At 40.1% G+C, this 23158-nt stretch overlaps 1 protein-coding gene across 6 annotated transcripts in view; it reads right to left on the reverse strand.

The window, feature by feature from the left end:
• The window catches only part of LOC125450586 (E3 ubiquitin-protein ligase RNF38), a 150670-nt gene that overhangs the window by 78663 nt on the left and 48849 nt on the right, over positions 1-23158 (reverse strand). For 2 of the 6 annotated variants that reach the window (XM_048526630.2, XM_048526621.2), the window contains exon 2: positions 16694-16757. The exons of the other annotated variants lie outside the window; for them this stretch is intronic. The gene's annotated coding sequence lies outside the window, so the exon portion shown is untranslated. The remainder of the gene's footprint in view (positions 1-16693; positions 16758-23158) is intronic. 6 annotated transcript variants of the gene reach the window in all.

Below are 23158 nucleotides of genomic sequence, written 5' to 3' on the forward strand. Positions count from 1 at the left end.
AATTCATCTTTATATTCTGGGTTGTAACAGATGTAATGGTCGAGTTATTTTTAAAGACAGCTCAGAGCTTTGAGTGTGCAGCAGAGTACATTGGATACGCTTACTTTTCTCCACATTCTTGCTTGGTGTTAGTTGATGCTTTATCATTAGGCATTATGGTATCAGAGTTGCATACAGTTCTATGTGATGTTCCCACAAGAGGCACTGAAATATTCTCTGCTAATTCATCAGCAATTTGAGACTAAATAGTTTCCTCATGACACTCCTATTTGGTCATTATTTTCCCCAGTAGGGATACATAAAAATACAGCATGCAGTACCAAAACTACACTTGAGGCCAGAAACTTTTCCTTCTATTTCATTTATTGCTAACTGTAACTGACATTGAACAAGGTGATGACTTTTATCAACTTGTTTTGATATCCATAAGCCATACCATTAAAAAGTAGGGTGGCTTATAGATATCAAAACGGCTGGAAAAATAAGAAGTTCATAATTTTTAAATGTTTTGGTTAATTGTGATTTGTTCTTCAGTTTTGTCAGTACATAGATTCTTCTCAATCACCAGTTTACTAATTATGATGTTAGTTCATAAGTGAACTGAGCTGTCTCAATGTGAGAAGGAGCGGAGGTGGTGCCGGGGGTGGGTAGAATTTTTGTAATGATGATAACAGATGGCCTTACTGAACTAGAAAACAATAGAACCAAGTTCAGGTAATGGAATACATTGAGTGAACCTTTGCAATTCCATTGATTTTCATATACAATGTTTTTGGGGCAGAATAATCCCAGTGTTAAGCCAGGGCTTTGAGGCAGTCAATCCTCATTCCATGGTTAAGATTATATTTTGTTTATGGGCATTTCCTTCAAGAGGGAGGGGGCAGAACATACTTTATATTTCGTGTTCCAGTTGGCTTTCTTTACCTTTTGAAGTGGTAAGGCATTGAGAGATATCTTAGCTCACCATCTTGTCTAATGTGGAATTCTACCTGTGCGCAATAAATTGCATTGTGCATTCTTTTAACTCTGCTCCCTGCCTGCTGTTTTTCTTAATGTTATATGGACAAGATTGAATATCCAGTGTTAATAGCTACCACATTAACTAAGTGCAAAAATTAAACATGTCTATTGGGCCAGGTTTCATACTTGGATCTGATTTGTCTGGTATTACCATCAGCTGGATCATAACAGTTTGAAGCACTAAGATACCAAACCTGGATAGTTTAATTATCTTGCCTAGGTGACGAATACAAAACTTACATCCGAGAATAAAATTTAAATTAGATCAGCTACAGGTATAGGCATGGCCAGTAACTCCAAGTAGCTTCTGGAAATTCAAAAGCATCAACATGAAGCTAAAATATGCCTAGTGCCAGTTACCGGTATAGTCTCTTTCCTCTCTGGGTGCATGAGTTGCATCTGAACAAAGAGAAGAATAACTTTTGAAATGTGGTAGAGAGACAAATGAGTGGATTAAATCAAGAGTCAAAGTCTGGGAATCACAGCTGCAAAGAACAGTTAGAGAGCGAAAGATAATCAAATATACACACCAGAAACAGTGATTATGGTGAGTAATGAACAGGAAATGCTTCTTTATTTAATTAAATGAGAACCTAACAATTTGTAACTCGCAGCAGAGAATCAGTAACCTTTATTTTGAAACTTATTGATCCATTGTAATTGTGGATATTTGGAACAATGTTGTTAGCTATTTAATATTTGCCATCATTTTATTCCAATACCACATTTAATGGCTGCCACTAGTAACACTTTGACTTGTTGGTTACTAAGTTCTTGTCAAATCTGTCAGATTGTGAAACATTATAATTTAATAATGCATTATATTTCAGATCTGATCATAAATGCTCAGCCCCATGTGCCCAATTTTTGTTGTGACACTCGTTCATACACGAGCAAGTGTGAAATCCTGTTGCAGCTGAGCCAAATTCCATTTTAATAAAGGCCACATAAAAGGTGTCCTTTACCCAGGTCTTACCAGATGTTGGGCCCCTTCCAGATGCACATAAGACACCTAATGCGTCTTCAGCAGTGTATTGCAATTTTGGTTTGCAGTTGAGACAGCGGACAACAATACTGACTCTCTACAAAAGCCAATACTATAAAAAGTAAGTTATAACACTTAAGTTATCATATTAACCATCGCTGCCAGTCTCATGATTTCCAATCTTACTAGTGATTTTGGTCCTACCTCTGACCTCAATCTCTCACTGACTAACACCACTCACCCAAAATATCCCAGACTTATTCCTCGTAGTTTCACTACAGCCTTTTGATTACTCTCGAATACCAACTGTTAATGTAACTACCCGAACTTCTTGCCTGACAGCCTCTGGTTATAGTCGGAGATCTAGTTCCTATTATTCCAGAACATCCATCCATTCCCAGGTCATCTTCTGCAATCCTGAGGTTGCACTTTGAGGCCCATCTCCTCTTCCAGAGTCTGCAAGTGGAAGTTTGTACAAGGACTGTGCAGGCCTAAAATGCTGGACTTCTCAGATGTTTCTCATTTGAATCCAGGCTGTATACAGCCTAACGACAAGGCATGCAAAATTTTGGGGTTACCATTGACCAGAAGAGGAGTTGGACTAGCCATATAAGTATTGTGCCTCTAACAGCAAGTCAGAGGCTAGAATTCCTGCAGCCAGTAACTCATCTCCTGACTCTCCAAAGCCTATATGTCATCTGAATGGTGCAAATCAGGAGTGTGATAGAATATGTCTCACTTGCTTGGAAATGTGCAGCTCCAACAATATCCAAGAAGCTTGACATCAACCAGACAAAGCAACCTATTTGATTGTCACCATATCCACAAGCATTCATTCTCTGCACCACTGATGCTCAGCAGCAACAGTTTGTATCATTTACAATTCACCAAGACTGCTTCGACAACCTGTTCCAAACGCACAACCACTATCATCTAGAAGGACAAGGGCAGCAGATGCATGGGGATACCGCATCTGCAAGTTCCCCTCCAGCTCCTTTGCTGTCATGACTTAAAAATATATTGCATTTCCTTCACTGTTACTGAGCCAACATGATGGAACTCGCCCCCTAATGGCATTGCTGGTCCACCTACAGTAAAGGTACTGCAGCAGTTTATGTAGGCAGCTCATCACCACCACCTCAAAAGCAACTGAGATGGGCAATAAATGCTGACCCAGCCAGTGACTCTCACATCTTGTGAATTAATATTTTTTAAATGAACGCTGCCGACCTTCTAAGCTCTACTATTTTGATATTGTTAAATTGCTTCTGGTGATATCTTCAGAACTACAGACCACACTTGCTATCATTTTAATTTCATTTACCTGATCTATTAATCTAATTCTGGTTCCCTTACATTGAAAATAATCCCACTTTTGACACAAAGTGAAGTTCCAGTATATTTCATGTCATCTTCAATGTGGCAACTGGGCTCATAGATTATCACCTGGCACATGACTGATCAATAAATCAGCTTTTATAGATAAACAGAACATTTTCAGAGTTTCTTATACCTTGCTTTCTTTTGTCAAACTATTATTTATGGGATCATTTCAGTGGTACGATGTCATGTCTCTAGATTCAACTGACAACTATTTTATTTTAAGAACCAATTGTATTATGAAACAGCAAGAATCAATAAAAGAATAGTTTCCAGCAGAACCTGTCTCAACTTCAAGAGATTTTTTTTTAAATTGTCTAAATCTTGTGAATATAGTGAATCGCAACCAGAATAATTTCAGACAATTATCATTGGAGTTTTTGATTCACTTCTCTCAGGTTTTTTACATATGAGGAACGATTTCCTGAAGTCATCAACTTTACACCTGAAGACCATCAGAACCCATCGAATTAATAAAGTATAAACACTCCAAACAACCGCAAAGACCAACATTCACAAGGGGTGTTCAAATCTGTAGATGCTAACATAGACTTATCGAAGGTGTGGAACAAAAAGAACACAAACTAAAGCAACGTTCAGCTCTATCACAAGAATGCCACATTTGCAACAAAGTAGAAACATTTTCCAAATAAGCTAAAACCCAAACAATTGTTGGTTTCAGTGGCAAAGAAATAAGAATTGTTGCTGATTTTTCATTATTTCATTTTTTAAAAATCAATTTTCGATTTGAAACTGTGACCTGTGAACTGAAAGGTGAACTCCGGACTTGTAAATAAAAGAACAAAGAAGCTGTTTTTTGTAACAAAAAGAAGAACTGTGGAGAAATACAGCAGGTCTGACAGCAGCTATGGAGAGAAAGCAAAGTTAATGTTTCAGGTCCAGTAACCCATCCTCAGAACAGAAAAGATGGTATGTATGCTGAACACATGGGTAGACTTTGGGGTAAATGTGCAAACGATAGGTGGAGACAGAGCCAGAGGCTAGAGGGAGAGAAAGATAATTATGTAGACATATTAAAAAAATACACTGAGATTGTTTATCTGTGGAGCGGTCTACACATGGACAGCTGTGGAGAGAACTGCATGTTGGATAATTTTAGGAGTCTTCTTTCGTTTATTTCACTAAGTGTTTGATTTCTTTTAAATATTTATGTGTGTACTTTTGTTTGCTTAATATTCAATCCATGGGTAAGGAAAGGTAGTTATTTTTACATACAAGGTACTATGGAGAGCTGCTTCTTTTTAGGCTTAACGTCACTGAGGGCATACAAGAGAGACCGAGTGCGATGCCTAATAGATTTACAGAAGTGATCACACAGTAGGATCAGCCAGATAGATGGTTGCCTGTCAAGAACGGTAAGAAGGTAGTTCAGAAGCTTCCTGTGGCTATACATTTCTTGAACAGATATTCTGTTTTGGGTAGTGTTGAAAGAGAGAGTCTCTCAGGGGAAAGTAGAAGTGGCAGTTAAACAGGATTGGTCAAGATTTATAAGCATATTTGTTATAGGGGACTCTCCCGTCAGGGGCACAGACAGGAGATTCTGCAGTAGCGAGCTTGAATCTAGGATAGTATGTTGCTTTTCTGACGCCAGGTTTAAGAACATCTCACAGTGTTTGAAGCATATTGTCAAAAGAGAGAGAGAGAAGCTGGAAGTTGTATATATTGGTAGGAGTGACACGATTAGAAAAAAACGTTAAGGCTTTGCAGACAGAATATGAAAGAGGTTAGGTAGAAAGTTAAAAAACAGAGCATCGAAATTGTAATCTCTGGTAATAGTTCCAGTGCCAAGTTCTAATGAGTGAAGGAAGAAAAAGATAGGGGTGATAAGTCAATGGCTAAAGAGGTGGTGCAATGTGCCGAATCACTGGGTTCTCCTCTGGGTCAGAAAAGACTGTTCAAAAAGTATGGGTTTCACTTAACTGGAAAGGCACCAATATCCTGGTGGGGAGATTTGCTAGGCATGTATAGGAACATAGGACTGGGATGTTGTAGATATTACAGAAACTTGGCCGAGAGAAGGACAGGTCTGGCAGTTCATTGTTCTGAGTTTTTGACGTTATAGGAAAGATTGAAAGACAGGCAAGACAGAAGGGGAACTGGCATTTTTGATTAAGGAAAACATTACTACCATAATTAGAGAAGATCTTTCTGAGGAATCATTCAGGGAAAATATATGGGTTTAATTTAGAATTAACAGATGGCTGCCTTGATGGAATCACATTTTAGGACCCCAGTAGGCAGAGGGAAACTGGGAAACATATATTTGAGATGTCTCTACATACATGTAAGAATATTAAGGTTATGTTAGTACGGAATTTCAATATTCCAAACAGTGACTGGGACTGCCATAGTGATAAAGGTTTGGATGGTGAAAAATTTGTTAAATGTGATCAAGAAAGTTTTCTTGAGCAATATTTAAATGTTCCTACGAGGGAAGGAGCAAAACTTGACCATCACTTAGGACATAAAGCAGGACAAGGGACTGAAGTTTTAGTAGGGGAACACTTTGGGACTAGTCATCATAATACTATTAGTGTTAAAGTAGTTAATGAAAAGTATAAGTCTTCCATAAAAGTTAAAGTCCTTAATCGGAATAAGACAAATTTTAAGGGTAGGAAACAAGAACTTTCAAAAATTGATTGGAGCGAACTGTTCGCAGGTAAAGAGACAAAGCTAAAACACTGTATGCCTTCTTAACAACCCTGTCAACCTGGGTGGCAACTTTCAAGGATCTGTGTACATGGATACAGAGATCTCTCTGCTCATCTACACTTCTGAGAATCTTACCATTAGCCCTGTACTTTACCTTCCGGTTACGCCTACCAAAGTGCATCACCCCACACTTGTCTGCATTAAACTCCATTTGCCACCTCTCAGCCCAGCTCTGCAGCTTATCTATGTCTCTCTGTAGCCTACAACATCCTTCGTCACTATCCACAACTCCACCCACCTTAGTGTCGTCTGCAAATTTACTAACCCATCCTTCTACGCCCTCATCCAGGTCATTTATAAAAATGACAAACAGCAGCAGACCCAACACTGACCCTTGCGGCACACCACTAGTAACTGGTCTCCAGGATGAACATTTCCCATCAACTACCACCCTCTGTCTGCTTTCAGCAAGCCAATTTCTGATCCAAACTGCTATATCTCCCACAATTCCATTCCTCCACATTTTGAACAATAGCCTACTGTGGGGAACCTTATTGAACGCCTTGCTGAAATCCATCAACTGGTTTACTCTCATCTACCCGTTTGTTCACCTTCTCAAAGAACTCAATAAAGTTTGTGAGGCATGACCTACCCTTCACAAAACCGTGCTGACTATCCCTAAACAAATTATTCTTTTCTGGATGATTATAGATCGTATCCCTTATAACCTTTTCCAACACTTTACCAACAACTGAAGTAAGGCTCACTGGTCTATAATTACCAGGGGTGTCTCTACTCCCCTTCTTGAACAGGGGAACCACATTTGCTATCCTCCAGTCTTCTGGCACTATTCCTGTAGACAATGACGAGTTAAAGAACAATGCCAAAGGCTCAGCAATCTCCTCCCTGGCTTCCCAGAGGATCCGAGGATAAATCCCATCCAGCTCAGGGGGCTTATCTATTTTCACACTCTGTAGGATTTCTAATACCTCGTCCTTGTGAACCTCAATCCCACCTAGTCTAGTAGCCTGTATCTCAGTATTCTCCTCGACAACATTGTCGTTTTCTAGAGTGAATACTGTCGAAAAATATTCATTTAGCGCTTTCCCTATCTCCTCTGACTCCACACACAATTTCCCACTACTATTCTTGATTGGCCCTAATCTTACTCTTGTCATTCTTTTATTCCTTAAATACCTGTAGAAAGCCTTAAGGTTTACCCTGATCCTATCCGCCGACAACTTCTCATGTCTCCTCCTGGCTCTTCTGAGCTCTCTCTTTAGGTCTTTCCTGGTAACCCGCAAGCGCCCTAACTGAGCCTTCACATCTCATCCTAACATAAGCCTTCTTCTTCGTCTTGATCAGAGATTCCACTTCCTTCGTAAACCACGGCTCCCGCGTTCTACAGCTTCCTCACTGCCTGACAGGTACATATTTATCTAAAACACACAGGAGCTTTTCCTTGAATAAGCTCCACATTTCTAATGTGCCCATCCCCTGCAGTTTCCTTCCCCATCCTATGCTCCCTAATCTTGCCTAATCTCATCGTAATTGCCTTTCCCCCAGCTACAACTCTTGCCCAGTGGTATACACCTATCCCTCTCCATCACTAAAGTAAACGTAAACAGAATTGTGATTGTTATCACCAAAGTGCTCACCTACTTCCAAATCTAACACCTGGCCGGGCTCATGACCCAGTACCAAATCTAATGTGGCTTCGCCCCTTCTTGGCCTGTCTACATACTGTGTCAGGAAGCCCTCCTGCACACACTGGACAAAAACTGACCCATCTATAGTGCTCCCAGTCAATATTTGGAAAGTTGAAGTCCCCCATGACAACTACCCTGTCTCTCTCAGTCCTATCGAGAATCATCTTTGCTATCCTTTCCTCTACATATCTGGAACTATTTGGAGGCCTATAGAAAACTCCCAACAAGGTGACCTCTCCTTTCCTGTTTCTAACCTCAGTCCATACTACCTCAGTTGACGAGTCCCCAAACATCCTTTCTGCAACTGTAATACTGTCCTTGACCAACAATGCCACACCTCCCACTCTTTTACCATCTTCTCTATTCTTACTGAAACATCTAAATCCCGGAACCTGCAACAACCATTCCTGTCCCTGCTCTATCCATGTCTCCGAAATGGCCACAACATCGAAGTCCCAGGTACCAACCCATGCTGCAAGTTCACCCACCTTATTCCGGATCCTCCTGGCGTTGAAGTAGACACACTTCAAACCAACTTCTTGCTTGCCGGTGCCATCTTGCGTCCCTGAAACTTTATTTCGGACCTCCCTACTCTCAACCTTTTCTATACTCGAACCACAATTTTGGTTCCCATCTCCCTGCTGAATTAGTTCAGACCCACCCAAATAGCCTTAGTGAGTTCCCCCCCCCCCCCAGGATATTTGTACCCCTCTGGTTCAGGTGAAGACCATCCTGCTTGTAGAGGTCCCACCTACCCCAGAAAGAGCCCCAATTATCCAAGAATCCAAAACCCTCCCTCCTGCACCATCCCTGTAGCCACGTGTTCAACTCCTCTCTCTCCCTATCACGTTCCTGTGAGAATGAAAGGCAAGGCTGCTAAGATTTTGGAACAGTGGATGAATGCAGATATTGACGCTCTAGTCAAGAATGACAAAAACAGAATCATTAGATATAAAACAACTTGGATCAAGTGAATGTCTTGAAGCAATAAGAAGAGTGTAGGGGCATTCTTAAGAAGGAAATCAGGCAGGCAAAGACGGGATAGTAGATAATTTTGGCACATAAAGGTTAAAGATAATCCAAAAAGATCCTACAAATACATTACAGGCAAGACAGCAACTAGAGAGAGAGAGTACGGCCCCTTAAAGATCAACAAGGTCATCTTTGTGTTAAGTAGATGAGAGAAATGGTAAATGATTATTTTGCGTCAATTTCTACTGTTGAGGAAGAAAGTTTAGAGGACTCATGGAAGTAAAAATTGATATTCTGAAAACAGTTCACATTAAAAGAGAAAGTGCTTTACATCTTAGAAAACATAACAGGTAGACAAATCTCCAGGACCTGATCAAGTGTATCCCAGGATGTTGAGAGTTAGGGAGGAAATTGCAAAGTCCCTAGCAGAAATATTTGTATCATCTATAACTACAGATGAAGTGCCAGAGGACAGGAAGGTGGCTAATGTGGTGTCATTGTTTAAAGCTACTCGGAGAAGCTGGAAACTATAGGCCTCCGAGTCTGGCATCAGCAGTGGGTAAGTTGTTGGAGGCGATTCTGAAAGATAGGACATACATGCATTTGGGGAGGCAAGGATAGATTAGGAATAGTTAGCATGGTTTTGTGTGAGGAAAACTGTCTCACAAATTTGACTGAATTTTTCAATGATGTAACCAAAAAGAATTTGACGAGAGCAGAGCAGTAGCCATTGTTTACTTGGACTTTAGTAAAGCCTTTGACAAGGTTCTGCATGATATATGCATCAGTAATGTAAAATCACATGGGATTCAGGGAAAGCTTGCCAACTGGATACAAAATTGGTTTGATGGTAGTAGACAGAAGCAGTTGGTGGAAGGCTGTTTGTCAGACTGGAGACCTATGTCCAGTGGTTTTCCACAGCAATCGGTACTGGGTCCACCTTTGTTTGACATTTATCTAAATGATTTGGATGAGAACATAAGAAGCATGGTTAGTAAGTTTGCAGATGACACCAAGATTAGTGGTATAATGGATAGTGAATATGGTTACACGAGATTAGAAATAAATCTTGATCAATTGGGTCTATGGGCTGAGGGTGGCAGATGGAGTTTAATTTGACTCAATGTGAGGTATTGCATTTTGGTAAAAACGAAACAATGGCAGGACTTATACAATTAATGGTAACACCCCGAGTAGTGTTGTGGAACAAAGAGACCTAGGGGTTCAGATACATAATTCTTTGAAATCTGCATCACAGGTTGATAGGGTTTTTAAGAAGGCATTTAGCACACTCGCCTTCTTTGCTCAGACCTCTGAGTATGGGCGTTGGGATGTCGTATGGAGGTTCTACAAGATGGCAGTAAGGTCTCTTCTGCAATACGGTGTGCCATGGTTGCTATGCTACAAGGTTGATTTGAAAGTTTCCTGCCTAACCTCTCATAATTGGCTATTAAAAGTTCAAGGAATAGAAGCATTTATAAGAATTAAAATCAATGCTCCTCAGAGTGTATTAGAAGCTATCTGCAGGTACTGGTTTCACCAGAAACCAAGCAAGACACTGCCCCATACACCTGTGATGTTACAGATCATGGGCAGTGAAGTCAACTAGCTAGTTACATCTTATTTGTTTTTGTCATTTTGATTTATCGCTTAATTTTGTCAGTCTTTGAGTGGGGGCAAGAATTAAAGAAGATTGGGTTTAAATGTTAAGACATTAATTGGATAACCTTGTTGTTTAAACTTTGCTTAGCTAAATTTAGTGTATTGTTAATAAATTATATCTTTTGTTTGAGGTATAAACCCAGTATCTAGGATCAATTATTCAAAAAGTCTCATACTGGCTATTCAAAAATGGTAAAGAACACTGGGGTCAATTTTGAAGGTCATTGACTATTTCAATTTATTGCGTTGCAAATCCAGGATAGAGGCTGATCTGATTTGGATACCTGTCTCCATATTATAACTAAAAGTCGGTACTTTATTCCAAACATTGTTCGAAAAAAAAATGTCTGCCAAGATATATTTCCATTAGAACATGTATTCTTGGATCTTGACATGCCTTCTCAGAAGAAATACCACAGCCATTTCTCGAGGAAACAGGCAACCCATCTGGACCAGATGTGATAGAACTTATTTATGTCAATAGACATCCAACTCAATTCAAGCCTAATTGGGTATCATTTCAGAGTAGTTGGTTACTGCACCCATTGCCACTGGATCTATTAAAACACATTACTGACATCATATAAATTAACAAAGTAGATTTGAGAGAAATCCACCCGATTGGCACTGTCAACAAGTTTATCCTAATTGTCTACAAGTAGAATTTTTAATAAACTTGATGCCAACAGAAAATTCTTGCACCTAGAAGAACAATTGAGATTGTCCACCAGATTTATTACTCCATTTACAAGATATTTTTATCGCCTGGATTTTCCAATGACCAGACAGACAGCATTATTCTAGACTAGATGGAGTTACGCATGGGTACCCTGTGGGATTCTCAACATAACAGACTCCAAAGGAATTGCCCAGGAAATAGAAACTTTTGCTCGGCCATTCCCCTATGCTTGGAATGTTCAGAGGAGTCAAAGTTCTGATTAAATGAAGCAAGCAATTAGTCAGGAAAAGTTAGACTAATAACTATTCAACTGACCTCCTACATACCTCATAACCCCCAGCCATACTTCCCTCAGAACCTAGGTCAGACTGTACCTTCAGAACAGTGAACTAATCCAGTATGTGCCAGACAGCAGGAAATCACCATGAGTGTTAACTGAAAATTGTTAATACAGTGATAGCTTTTGATAGGTGGAGTAAACTTTGAAGCCATGAGCTTGTTTTTGACTCAAAGTAATCAACAATCAATTTTAATTACAAAAAAGAATACCCAAAGACATTGTTTTACTGGAGTTTTAAGATTTTTTTATTTAGTAAAACTGTCACCTATCTGGATAGCCTTTTTTTGGTTTAGTCTTTCATGTGACAGACCCTTGTTGTTAAAGGATCTGTACAGCCTCTTATGAGTATGTTTCAGTGAATGTCTGCAACATTAACCAAAATTTTTTAAAAATAGATCTATCAAGCCAGGTTTCATTCAGAGATATAACTTGTACAGCAATAACATAAACTGGGATGCCAGTTGCATTGAAAATAAAATCCTGAACATGGACTGGAGATCTGAAAATTAATTTGAATGTGAAGTAGACATTATTTGTAGGGTTGCAAACTACAACGAGGAACAACCATTTATAACTTGCCCAAATAAACATTTTAAACTGCACATCAGTACTGTAACGATGCTCTAGTTAGTTACTTGCAACAGAACAATCCCCAGAAGAGTACATAGTGATCCAAGAACATCACAAACTGGAATATTTTGTGAATGAGCCTTAAAATGCACTTGATTACATGATAAAATTGCCCAATTCAGGAATTAGTGATGACATACAACTTGACTTTCAAGCTAAACTCCTAAGAAGTGGTTTTGTGAGTGGATGCTAAAAGTCAAATAAGGACAGAATTATGAAAATGTTCAGCAGGTCAGGTAGCATCCGTGCAGAGAAGAATAGAGCTTGGTTCAAGTTGATCATCTTTCAGGTGGCCTGCCTTAAGAGACAATGACAGGTTTAAAACTAGCACAGCAAGGAAACAGACAGAGAGAGAACAGGGAAGATCTGTGATAGGGAGAAAGGCAGGAATGATTAAATGACAAAGGGCATGACAGTGCAAAGTGAAAGAGGGTGATTTGATAGAGAAACCAGGGATGAATAAAGATACGAGACAACAAAGTGTGAAGCTGGATGAACACAGCAAGCCAAGCAGCATCTCAGGAGCACAAAAGCTGACGTTTCAGGCCTAGACCCTTCAGAGAGGATGGGGGATGGGGAGAGGGTTCTGAAATAACTAGGGAGAGAGGGGGAGGCAGACCAAAGATGGATAGAGGAGAAGATAGGTGGAGAGGAGAGTATAGGTAGGGAGGGGGTAGGTCAGTCCGGGGAGGACAGACAGGTCAAGGAGGCGGGATGAGGTGGGAAATGGAGGTGCGGCTTGAGGTGGGAGGAGAGGATAGGGGAGAGGAAGAACAGGTTAGGGAGGCGGGGACGAGCTGGGCTGGTTTTGGGATGCATTGGGGGAAGGGGAGATTTTGAAGCTTGTGAAGTCCACATTGATACCATTGGGCTGCAGGGATCCCAAGCGGAAGATGAGTTGCTGTTCCTGAAACTTTCGGGTGGCATCATTGTGGCACTGCAGGAGGCCCATGATGGACATGTCGTCTGAGGAATGGGAGGAGGAGTTAAAATGGTTCGCGACTGGGAGGCGCAGTTGTTTATTGCGAACCGAGCGGAGGTGTTCTGCAAAGCGGTCCCCAAGTCTCTGCTTAGTTTCCCCAATGTAGAGGATGCCACATCGGGTACAGTGGATGCAGTATACCACATTGGCAGATGTGCAGGTGAACGTCTGCTTAATATGGAAAGTCATCTTGGGACCTGGGATGGCAGTGAGGGAGAAGGTGTGGGGGCAAGTGCAGCACTTCCTGCAGTTGCAGGGGAAGGTGCCGGGAGTGGTGGGGTTGGAGGGGAGTGTGGAGCGGACAAGGGAGTCACGGAGACAGTGGTCTCTCTGGAAGGCAGACAGGGTGGGGATGGAAAATTGTCTTGGGTGGTGGGGTCGAACTGTAGATGGTGGAAATGTTGCCTTCCCCCACTGCATCCCAAAACCAGCCCAGCCTGTCCCCGCCTCCCTAACCTGTTCTTCCTCTCACCTATCCCTTCCTCCCACCTCAAGCTGCACCTCCATTTCCTACCTAACTCATCCCGCCTCCTTAACCTGTCTGTCTTCCCTGGACTGACCTATCCCCTCCCTACCTCCGCACCTACCTTCTTTACTCTCCATCTTTGGTCCGCCTCCCCCTCTCTCCCTATTTAATCCAGAGCCCGCTCCCCAACCACCTCTCTGATGAAGGGTCTAGGCCCAAAACGTCAGCTTTTGTGCTCCTGCGATGCTGCTTGGCATGCTGTGTTCATCCAGCTTCACACTTTGTTAACTTGGATTCTCCAGTATCTGTAGTTCCCATTATTTCTGATACAATTATGGATAAAGGTACGGTTGATTTAAAGATCTAGAATGAGAGGACATTGATGCAAGATCAATTAACATTGTCTGGGTGACCTATGATAAGAGTACCACTTGACAGTTTTAGAGAATATAGCAGGAAATGGTTCCAAACCAAGCCAAAACTTGCATAATTTAGCTTGAGTGTCAGTGAAGCAGGAATTACAAAATTTGAACTGTTCTCACAGACACAAACCAGTCTCACATACACTTAACAGGGTTCCTCAACTCCAGCATCCTCGAAGGTACTCATCTACTAAGCTAAAAAAAAGTTTACACACGCTCACTAAACTGATTTATGGTTGCAAAAAGAAGAAATAAATCAGCCACGTAATATTTTCAATGCAAGTCAGTTAGCCCCGGTTGGCCGGAAAGCTGGTTTGCAATGCAGTGATGCCAGTCGTATTCAGAGATAGTAAGAACTGCCGATGCTGGAGTCTGAGATAACACAGTGTGGAGCTGGAGGAACACAGCAGGCCAGGCAGCATCAGAAGTGCAGGAAAGCTGCCAGCCCAAAATGTCAGCTTTCCTGCTCCTCTGATGCTGCCTGGCCTGCTGTGTTCCTCCAGCTCCACACTTATTTTAGCCAAGTTCTATTCCCACTCAGACTCTCCTTAATCTCACCCTTCACCCGCAGTATGGTGACCCTCAGATTAAATTTGCCACAAATCATCTCTCTAATCACAAAGTCCAATGCTACTTTGGCACTATGGCAGCTTTACTTTTTAATCAATATGAGTAAAGTTTACTATCAGGTTCAAGCAGATTATAGTCAGTCTCACAAATAGCATAATTACATCAAATTCTTTTCTAATTTAGAGATTGTAGCTCTCACTAGTTAGAACATCATTTATTGGCCATTCCTTATTGGCCTTAAGGAGGACAAAGGACAAGCAAACAAAATAAAACTGCAGTGAAATTTCAGACAGAATTAATGTTTCACTTTGTAAAATTGCTCATAAATTTCAGAAACTGGAATAGCTGGAAAAATAAAGTATGGTACACAACACAGATCAGAGATAGAATTACCAGAAAAGAAGTTGTGAAACACGCAATGCAGCCTTCACATGCATTTTTTCAGAAACTTGTTGAAACACGTTCAATACTTTCCAGAGAAATTATGACACTGAAACAGGTCACTTAACCCAACCAATAAACAAAAGTTTAATTTTATATGGCTACCCTATTTTGTTGCATTGTTACCTTCATCTTCAACCTACTGTTGACATGGTCTCTACTACAATTGTTAAAGTAATCTACAATTTCATGACATTATGTAAAGAAAAACCTCCCAGTCCTAATTCTCTGACATCAAAGATTGAGGCCATGTCTCCTTATTCTAGATTTACAAAGCAACCATCCCTTTATTATTTTAAATATCACCATTAAAATTACCCCTTGATCTCTTATGGTAACATTATTGTGAATCTACACTGCACTTTTCAATTGTTTTAACAAGCTTTCAATAAAAAAGAGTCCCAAAGATTATGCTCTCATGCAAGTTTCATGCAGACTCGTACTTCAACTAATATATTCTATACATCTCACCATAAAACCCACCAGAGGTACTGCTTTTTAAGATTTGTGAATTTGATCCACCAAAATCACGTTCTGCTCTTCTAGATTAGCATTACTCCCATAAAGTATTTATATATATTTTTCCCATGATGGTAGTCCACGTCACATTTTTGAATATGGAACTTTATCTTTTATAAATTTGCCCATTCCAGTGTTATCAATATTCCCTTGCAGATTTTATTCATTCTCAAAACATTGTGCCTCTTACTTTCAGTACTGCCTGCAAATTTAGGCATCACCTCTATAAGGTCTAATCCAAATCAGCTGATAAACAAAATGAACAAAAACACATCCAGATTAAAATGCGAAGGGCACAGTTACTAACTTCTAAACATTCAGATAAAGTGCCTTGAATTCCCCCCTGTTTCCTCCTAGCTTTAAATTCAAGTTCCTATGCTCCTCCCTTCTATCTTCATCAACAGTCTGCAATATAAAACAACTGAAAATTAAATAAATAAAGTTAAAAAGACATGTGGCCAAACCATGCCCTTTATCTAAGTACTTTTACTCCTAAAAATGAATTTCTTTCTTGTGCAATCATTGTTCAAATTACACAAGTACAACCATATTTTAAACATTAGAATAATTTATGAAGCCTATTAAATTTATTCTGTTACCCTTTTATGAATATCAAAAGAATGTACAGATAAACTGGTTATGGAATATTTAACAAATTTATAGTTCTTATATTTTCGGCCTCAACCAGACTTAAAAATCCTGATCATTCTTATCACATGAAAATGTATGAAAATTAAGGTGATTAAATATTTGTAATTTACATTGTATTCTTTTTAATAATATGAAATTTGAAAACATTTAAGGGAATTTAATTCTACTTAATCCTGTTACTATATGGTATTACTGAGTTATGAGACAATATTCCAAATACTGATTTTAGCTATTAGTACAATAAAAAGCAGCAACATGCAGAAAATGTGATCGGAGATAATGGGAACTGCAGATGCTGGAGAATTGTAGATAACAAAGTGTGGAGCTGGATGAACACAGTAGGCCAAGCAGCATCTTAGAAGTACAAAAGCTGACATCTAGGCCCGAAACGTCAGCTTTTGTGCTCCTAAGATGCTGTTGGGCCTGCTGTGTTCATCCAGCTCCACACGTTGTTAGCATGCAAAAAGTGGTTTTTTTCGACAACTTATTTCATTTTACAACTCAGCAACTTATAGATAATAAATATAGCAATTATCTCATTTATCAGAAACACAGGGCAACCTCCAAACAAAACACAAAAATGTGACAGTACCACTTCTGTGCAGAACGTCAGGATTATTTAAAATGATCGTCCAACATCATGCAAAATTCTTTGCCTGTGTCATGGAAAAATATAAAACAAGAAAGAGGCAATTCAAAAGCAGCAGTGCCATTGTAAAACATACATTAATGTTTCACTCGATATTCAGGATCAGACCATTTTCTAGAAAATAACTTAACAGTACAAGTTGGTATTAAATTTTCTAGTCACAGTAATCCAATTTGATGCACTATTCTTATTCATACACCAACCTTGTTTCAAAGATGACAGCTGCAAGTAAAACAATTACAACTTTTTGCAACAGGGTAGATTTTACGTGACATCGGATGAACTGCAAATAAAGGTGTGCTGATAAAATAGAAAGTACCATTGTTTTTGTGAAATTATAAGCACTGTTTGCTTCAGTGCTCAAAAACTCTCTTTTCAAAATTGTCAATGTAAAGACTCCATGACAACGTTACAAGATTCTATCCTTTAACAATATGAACAATATTCATATACGCACATATTTATTTCAAAGCCACAAACCTTTCCTCAATAACCTTGAAGTATATGGTGTTTGACTATCAGATATATAAGGCCATAAGATATAGGGGCGGAGTAAGGCCATTCGGCCCATCAAGTCCCTCCGCCATTTAATCATAGCTGATGCACATTTCATCCTATGATTATAATATATAATTCAAAAAAAATGAAGTTACGTATTTACTGAAGTAATACATCATGGAACCTCAAGATGTTTTTCAGGGTGAAGACTCAGGCAAGAGTGTAAACAAATTATTTTGGCATTCAGGTGCTGCAAGAGACAGATGCTGAGCCAGTATAGATTCTTCAATTATACTCTACGCAGAAACTATCAATGAAATGATTGGGTAAGCATGTCCTTATTGGAGAGTTGAAAGCAATTTTGATATTTTAAATTGTTCGATAATTATTTGCCCCAAATAGCTTGGAAGTCAAATATTTTTGCAGTCTACAACATATCATTTAGATTTTCACATTGCATATCCAAGGGGATTAAAGGTAAAAACTATGGTACATTACTAAGAAATGTGACAGATAGAACACATTAAAGGTGACTGACTAGTCAACAAATTTATATTGCATTTGTCCAATCTTGACAGGGGGATTAAGTTGCTTATTTTAAAATGGGTAATTGCCTTCAGTACAATAAGATGGCAATATCCTGAGCTTGTTAAATGAAATTATCCATTAGCAAGGCCATAGATATAGGACCAGAATTAGGCCATCTGGATCATCGAGTCTACTCTATCAATTGAACATGGCTGATACCTTTCTCAACCTCATTCTTTTAACTTCACCTAACACCAAACAAGGACCTCTCTCTTTCTCTCTCAAATATACTCAATGACTTGGCCTCCATAGCAATCTGTGGCAACAAGTTCCACAGATTAACCACCTTCTAGCTGAAGAAATTTCTCCTCATCTCAGTTCTAAGAGATCATCCCTGCACTGCAAGGCTTTGGGTTCCGGTCTCTCCTTCGAGTGGAAACAACTTCTCCACGCTGACTTTATCCTCTCAGTATTTTGCCATCACGTTTCATCCCCCTAGATGCCATTCAGTAAAGACCCAAAGTCCTCGACCACCCCTCATATGACAGACCCTTCATCCCTGGGATCATTTTTGCGAACTTCCTCTGGACCCCCCTCCAATGCCAGAGCATGTTTCCTGAGTTATGCTTCCATAACTGCTCACAATATTCCAAATACAGTCTGTCCAGAGCCTTTTTCCAGCCTCAGCAGTACATCTCGGGTCTTGTACTCTAGCAATCATTTCAAGAGGGCTAACATTGCATTAGACTTCCTAACAGCCAACCGAACCTGCATGCTAACCTTAACAGAATGCTGAACTAGGACTCCCAAGTCCATTTGTGCTTCAGATTTCTGAAGCCTCGCTCAGTTTAGAAAATAGTCTGTACGCCTCTATTCTTCCTACCACAGTGCATAACCTCAAGCTTTCCCACACTGGATTCCATCCGCTAGTCCTCTGCCCACCCTCCCGGCCTGTCCAAGTCCTTCTGCAGCTTCCGGCCTTCTTAACACCGGTCTCTCTCCTCCTCCTTTACTGTCATTTGCAAACTTAGCAACAGTGCTCTCAGTTCCTTTGTCCAGATCATTAAATGTATAACATGAATAGCTGTAATTCAAACACTGGCCCCTGCAGAAATCCACTAGTTACTAGCTGAAATTGTGAAAAAGATCATTTTATCCTTACTCTCTGCCTTCTGCCAGTCAGCCAATCCTCTATCTATGCAATTACCTTCCCCCTTCACTCCATCAGCCTCCTGTGTTGTACCTTGTCAAAGGCCTTCTGCAAATCCAAATAGTTTATGTCCACTGGCTCTACTTTGTCTAGCTTGCTTGTTTCTTCCTCAAAAGATTTCTAACAGATTTGTCAGGCATTGCCTTCCCTTGACAAAGCCATGCTGTCTCTGCCCTACTTTGCTGTGGACTTCCAAATACTCCACAATCGCATCCATGATGACGGACTCCAGAACCTTAACAACAGCCAAAGTCCGGCTAAATGGTCTGTAGTTTCCTGTCTTCTGCCTCTCTCCCTTCTTAAACAGGGCCAGTACATTAGCCATTTTTCTCCTTCACCCTCCCTGACTCCAGTGATTCCTGAAAGTTCACCACCATTGCCACTAATACGTCTTCAGCTATCTCCTTCAGAACTCTGGGTGTACTCCAGGTGATTTATCCACCTTCAAAACCTTTCAGCTTCCCCAGCACTTTCTCCTTAGTGATGGCCACGACATTTACCTCTGGTCCCAAATCTCTAAGTTCTGAAATGCTGCTGGTGTCTTCTAATGTGAAAACTAATGTAGAAAACCACAGTTACTTGTGTCTGTGCTAAGTCTTCATTGCCCTTCTACTGTTAACTGTAGTCAGAAGTTCTGTTGCACCTGCATTTTGGAGCACTCATCAATTTTCATCACTGAATGGATAAGCATGGAGAAGGTAGCCTAAATTCCAGGTTCCCATGGAATCAGAAATACTTCACAAAAACAAGGCCATATCCTACCAAATAGGTGATATGGTAATTTATTTTGCATAATTTAGGAAATTACATTAGATAAACATTATTTGGAACATGCTCTCCTTGAACAGTTCTTCCTCCTTTCCAATTCAAAAGTAATTAACATGAGTATTTTTCTTGATCAAAGTTTTGAACACATGCAACAAGCTACTCTGCCCAAAAAGTATCCAACCTAGATCACTGATAAATCCACACTCAATCTCTGTTTCACAATGTAGGTGTTTTCTCTTCTGGTACAGATTATTAATTTATCCGAATGTTAATCTCTTCAGGTGAAGATCAGCAAATGACAAGATTTGAGGATCCCAAAGGGAACATGAAAGTATTGCCTGAACCTAATCAATGAAAACCACATTGCTAAGCTTCTTGGTCCTAATCCAAAAAAAATTAAACTTTTTAGGATCATCAGGTACCCTGTGGGCAGATCCACCATCCTTGAATCTCTACTAATAAGGCAACCTGGTGCATTATCTATCAGAAATATTGCAGAATGCTGTGACAAGGTGCCAGGAATTTGTATTACCTCTCAAGTGGCACAGTGAGAAACACAATTTACAAGACAAGAACTTATGGGGTTGGGGTAAAACATTAGCATGACTAAGGGATCAGTTAAAGACTAAACATCAGAGCATGCAAAACATAACTTTGAGGTTCTGAAGAAGGGTCACTGGATTTGAAACTTGAACTCTGCTTTCACTCCACAGATGATGCCAGACCTGAGTTTCTCTGGCGATTTCTGTTTTTGTTCCATAATTTTCAGTTTGGCAGCTTGATCTAATGAAATTGGCAAGGGTCAGTGCCAACTGCTACCTATTGGTAACAACAGGTGCTTACAATTTATATTCCTCATGCAGATAAAGGGAATGACTGCAATGTATCTAGGTTTGGTAATGACACAAAGCTAGGTGGAAAGTAAGCTACAAATAGACAAAAGATTTGCAGAAGGATAAAGACAAGTTAAACAAATGAGCAAGTAGATGTTAGATGAGTATAAGTTGTAGACCTTTGGTAGTGATAAAAATGATAAGACAATGCATATTTTTAAAGTAATGAAAAAGTACAATGTTAGCGTTGAGGGCTCATTGTACAAGAAACACAATATTAACATACAGGTGGGATACAGCAAGCAATCAAGGAAAATGCTCGACTGATCTTTATTGCTGATATGTGTGTGTGTGTGTGCGCGTGTGTGTAAGTCTTGCTGGAAAGTCTACAGAGGTTAAAGAGATTACACTTCAGTATCATTGATTGTATTGGTCTCTACTCAAGGAAGGATATACTTGCCTTGGAGGGGTACACAAAGGTTCGTTATACTGATTGGGTGAGAGAGTTGTTCCATGAGGGCAGATGCAGTAAATTGGGTTTTTTTTTGCTCTAGAGTTTAGATGAAAGAAAACTGAACGCATTGAAATATACAAGAAAATTCTGCAAAGCCTTGAGAGAAATTGTTCTTCAGCAGGGATACAAAGAAGCACAGGAAAAAAGGACAGCCATTTCAGACTGAAAAAGGGGGAAAAAAATGGAAAAATCAGAGGTTTTGAACTTCTGGATTTCTCAAGCCCAGAGAGCTATTGGTGGACAGTCAATGGACATATTTTCAAGCCTGAAATGAGTAGAGTTTTAAGGTCAATGGATAGCAAAGAATATGGGACTGTGCAGGAAAAAATGGAGTTGAGTTTGAGGATCAGCCACAATCTTACTAAATGGTGAACATAGTTTGAGGCTTGTTGTTTCAGTTTCTTAAACAGTACATCATATGATCCCAATAGCCCGATTCAAATTCAAAACAATCTTGGCTAATTTTCTTTCTCAAGTTCACTTATAAACAACAGCTTCTCATTTCATAGATCACAGAATCCCTACGCGTGGAAACAGGTCCAACAAGTCCACACTGACCCTCAGGGCATCTCACCCACACACAAATCCACCCCCCTATAACCCATGTAATCTACACATCCCCGAACTCTGCAGACAATTTCCCATGGCCAATCCACCCAGCCGTACATCTTTGGACTATGGGAGGAAGCCGGTGCACCCAGAAACCCATGCAGACAGCGGGGGAAGAATGTGCAAACTCCACACAGAGAGAGTCACCAGAGGGTGGAGTTGAACCCGGATCCCTGGCGCTGTGAGCCAGCAGTGCTAATCACTGAGCCATCATGCCGTCCGTAGCCTTGATTCCTCGAGCGATCCAGAACACATCTCAAACAGGAAGCAACACACTTTCTCAATCTGTTTATGGCCATACTGAAGGTGCATTAAAGCCCACAAAAAAATCTGTGGGCGGATGCAAGTATATTGAATTAGTGCCATTCTTTTACTGCTTTTTAAAATTCATTCATGAAATGAGGGTTTCACTGGCTGGTCAGCATCTATTGCCCATCCTTGAAGAGTCAACCACATTGCTTTGGGCGTGAAATCACATGTAGATCAGGCCAAGTAAGGATAGCAATTTCTCTCCCTAAAAGACATTCGTGAACCAGATGGGTTTTTCTGGCAATCCACAATGGATTCATGGTCATCATTCGATTCTTAATTCCAGGTATTTACTGAATTCAAATTCCCCCATTTGCCGTGCAGGATTTGAACCCAGGTCCCGAGAACATTATCTGGGTCTCTGGATTAACAGTCCAGTGATAATACCGTTTGGCCATCACCTCCCCCAAGTCCTGGCCCACGTATTTATAGTTCAGGCCTTAATACTAATCTCTAAATGCAGAATCAAAAACAAAGTTGCTGGAAAACTCAGCAGGTCTGGCAGCATCCGTGAAGGAAATAAAAATAAAAGAGTTAACATTTCGGGTCCAGTGACCCTTCCTCAGAACTCAAAAGAAGAATGATCATTATCTATTTAAATGTTCACTAATATAACAACAATATTATCTGGACAGTGGGATCCAGTGGGAATTAGCGTAACATTTTTCACAAGGTACATATCTAGAAAACAATTGCAATTTCTTCAGTTCCATTACAGCTCTAAAGTGCTGGGTTAAAATAAAGATGCACAATATTTCTGGTCTGATTAAACACTGTAATTGTAATTCTAAATGGTTACAAATAATCAAGGTTGTATGTTTTTATACATTATTCATAAATCAAACGCCGAGTGCAAAAAACATGAACTATGTTTCCTCCTCGCCCCGTCAAATTTTAACCGCTCAAGCTCCAAAATACCTAAAAAAACTAGAAAAAAAGACTGTGTGGAGTTATGCAGCCAGAGCAGAATGCATGATTTTTGAGGGTAGTATTTTGGATTGCAACTGAAACTGAATGCGCCAGAGGGGTCAACAAACAGGAAACTCGCCAGGACCACCCCAACTTCACTGGCTCCAGCTGAGAGCGGAGGTGGCGGGGGGAAGACAACCGTCACTCTCCCACGGAGCACACGTGAGGCT

This window comes from Stegostoma tigrinum, chromosome 3, assembly GCF_030684315.1.
Source record: "Stegostoma tigrinum isolate sSteTig4 chromosome 3, sSteTig4.hap1, whole genome shotgun sequence".
NCBI classification, from domain to species: domain Eukaryota; kingdom Metazoa; phylum Chordata; class Chondrichthyes; order Orectolobiformes; family Stegostomatidae; genus Stegostoma; species Stegostoma tigrinum.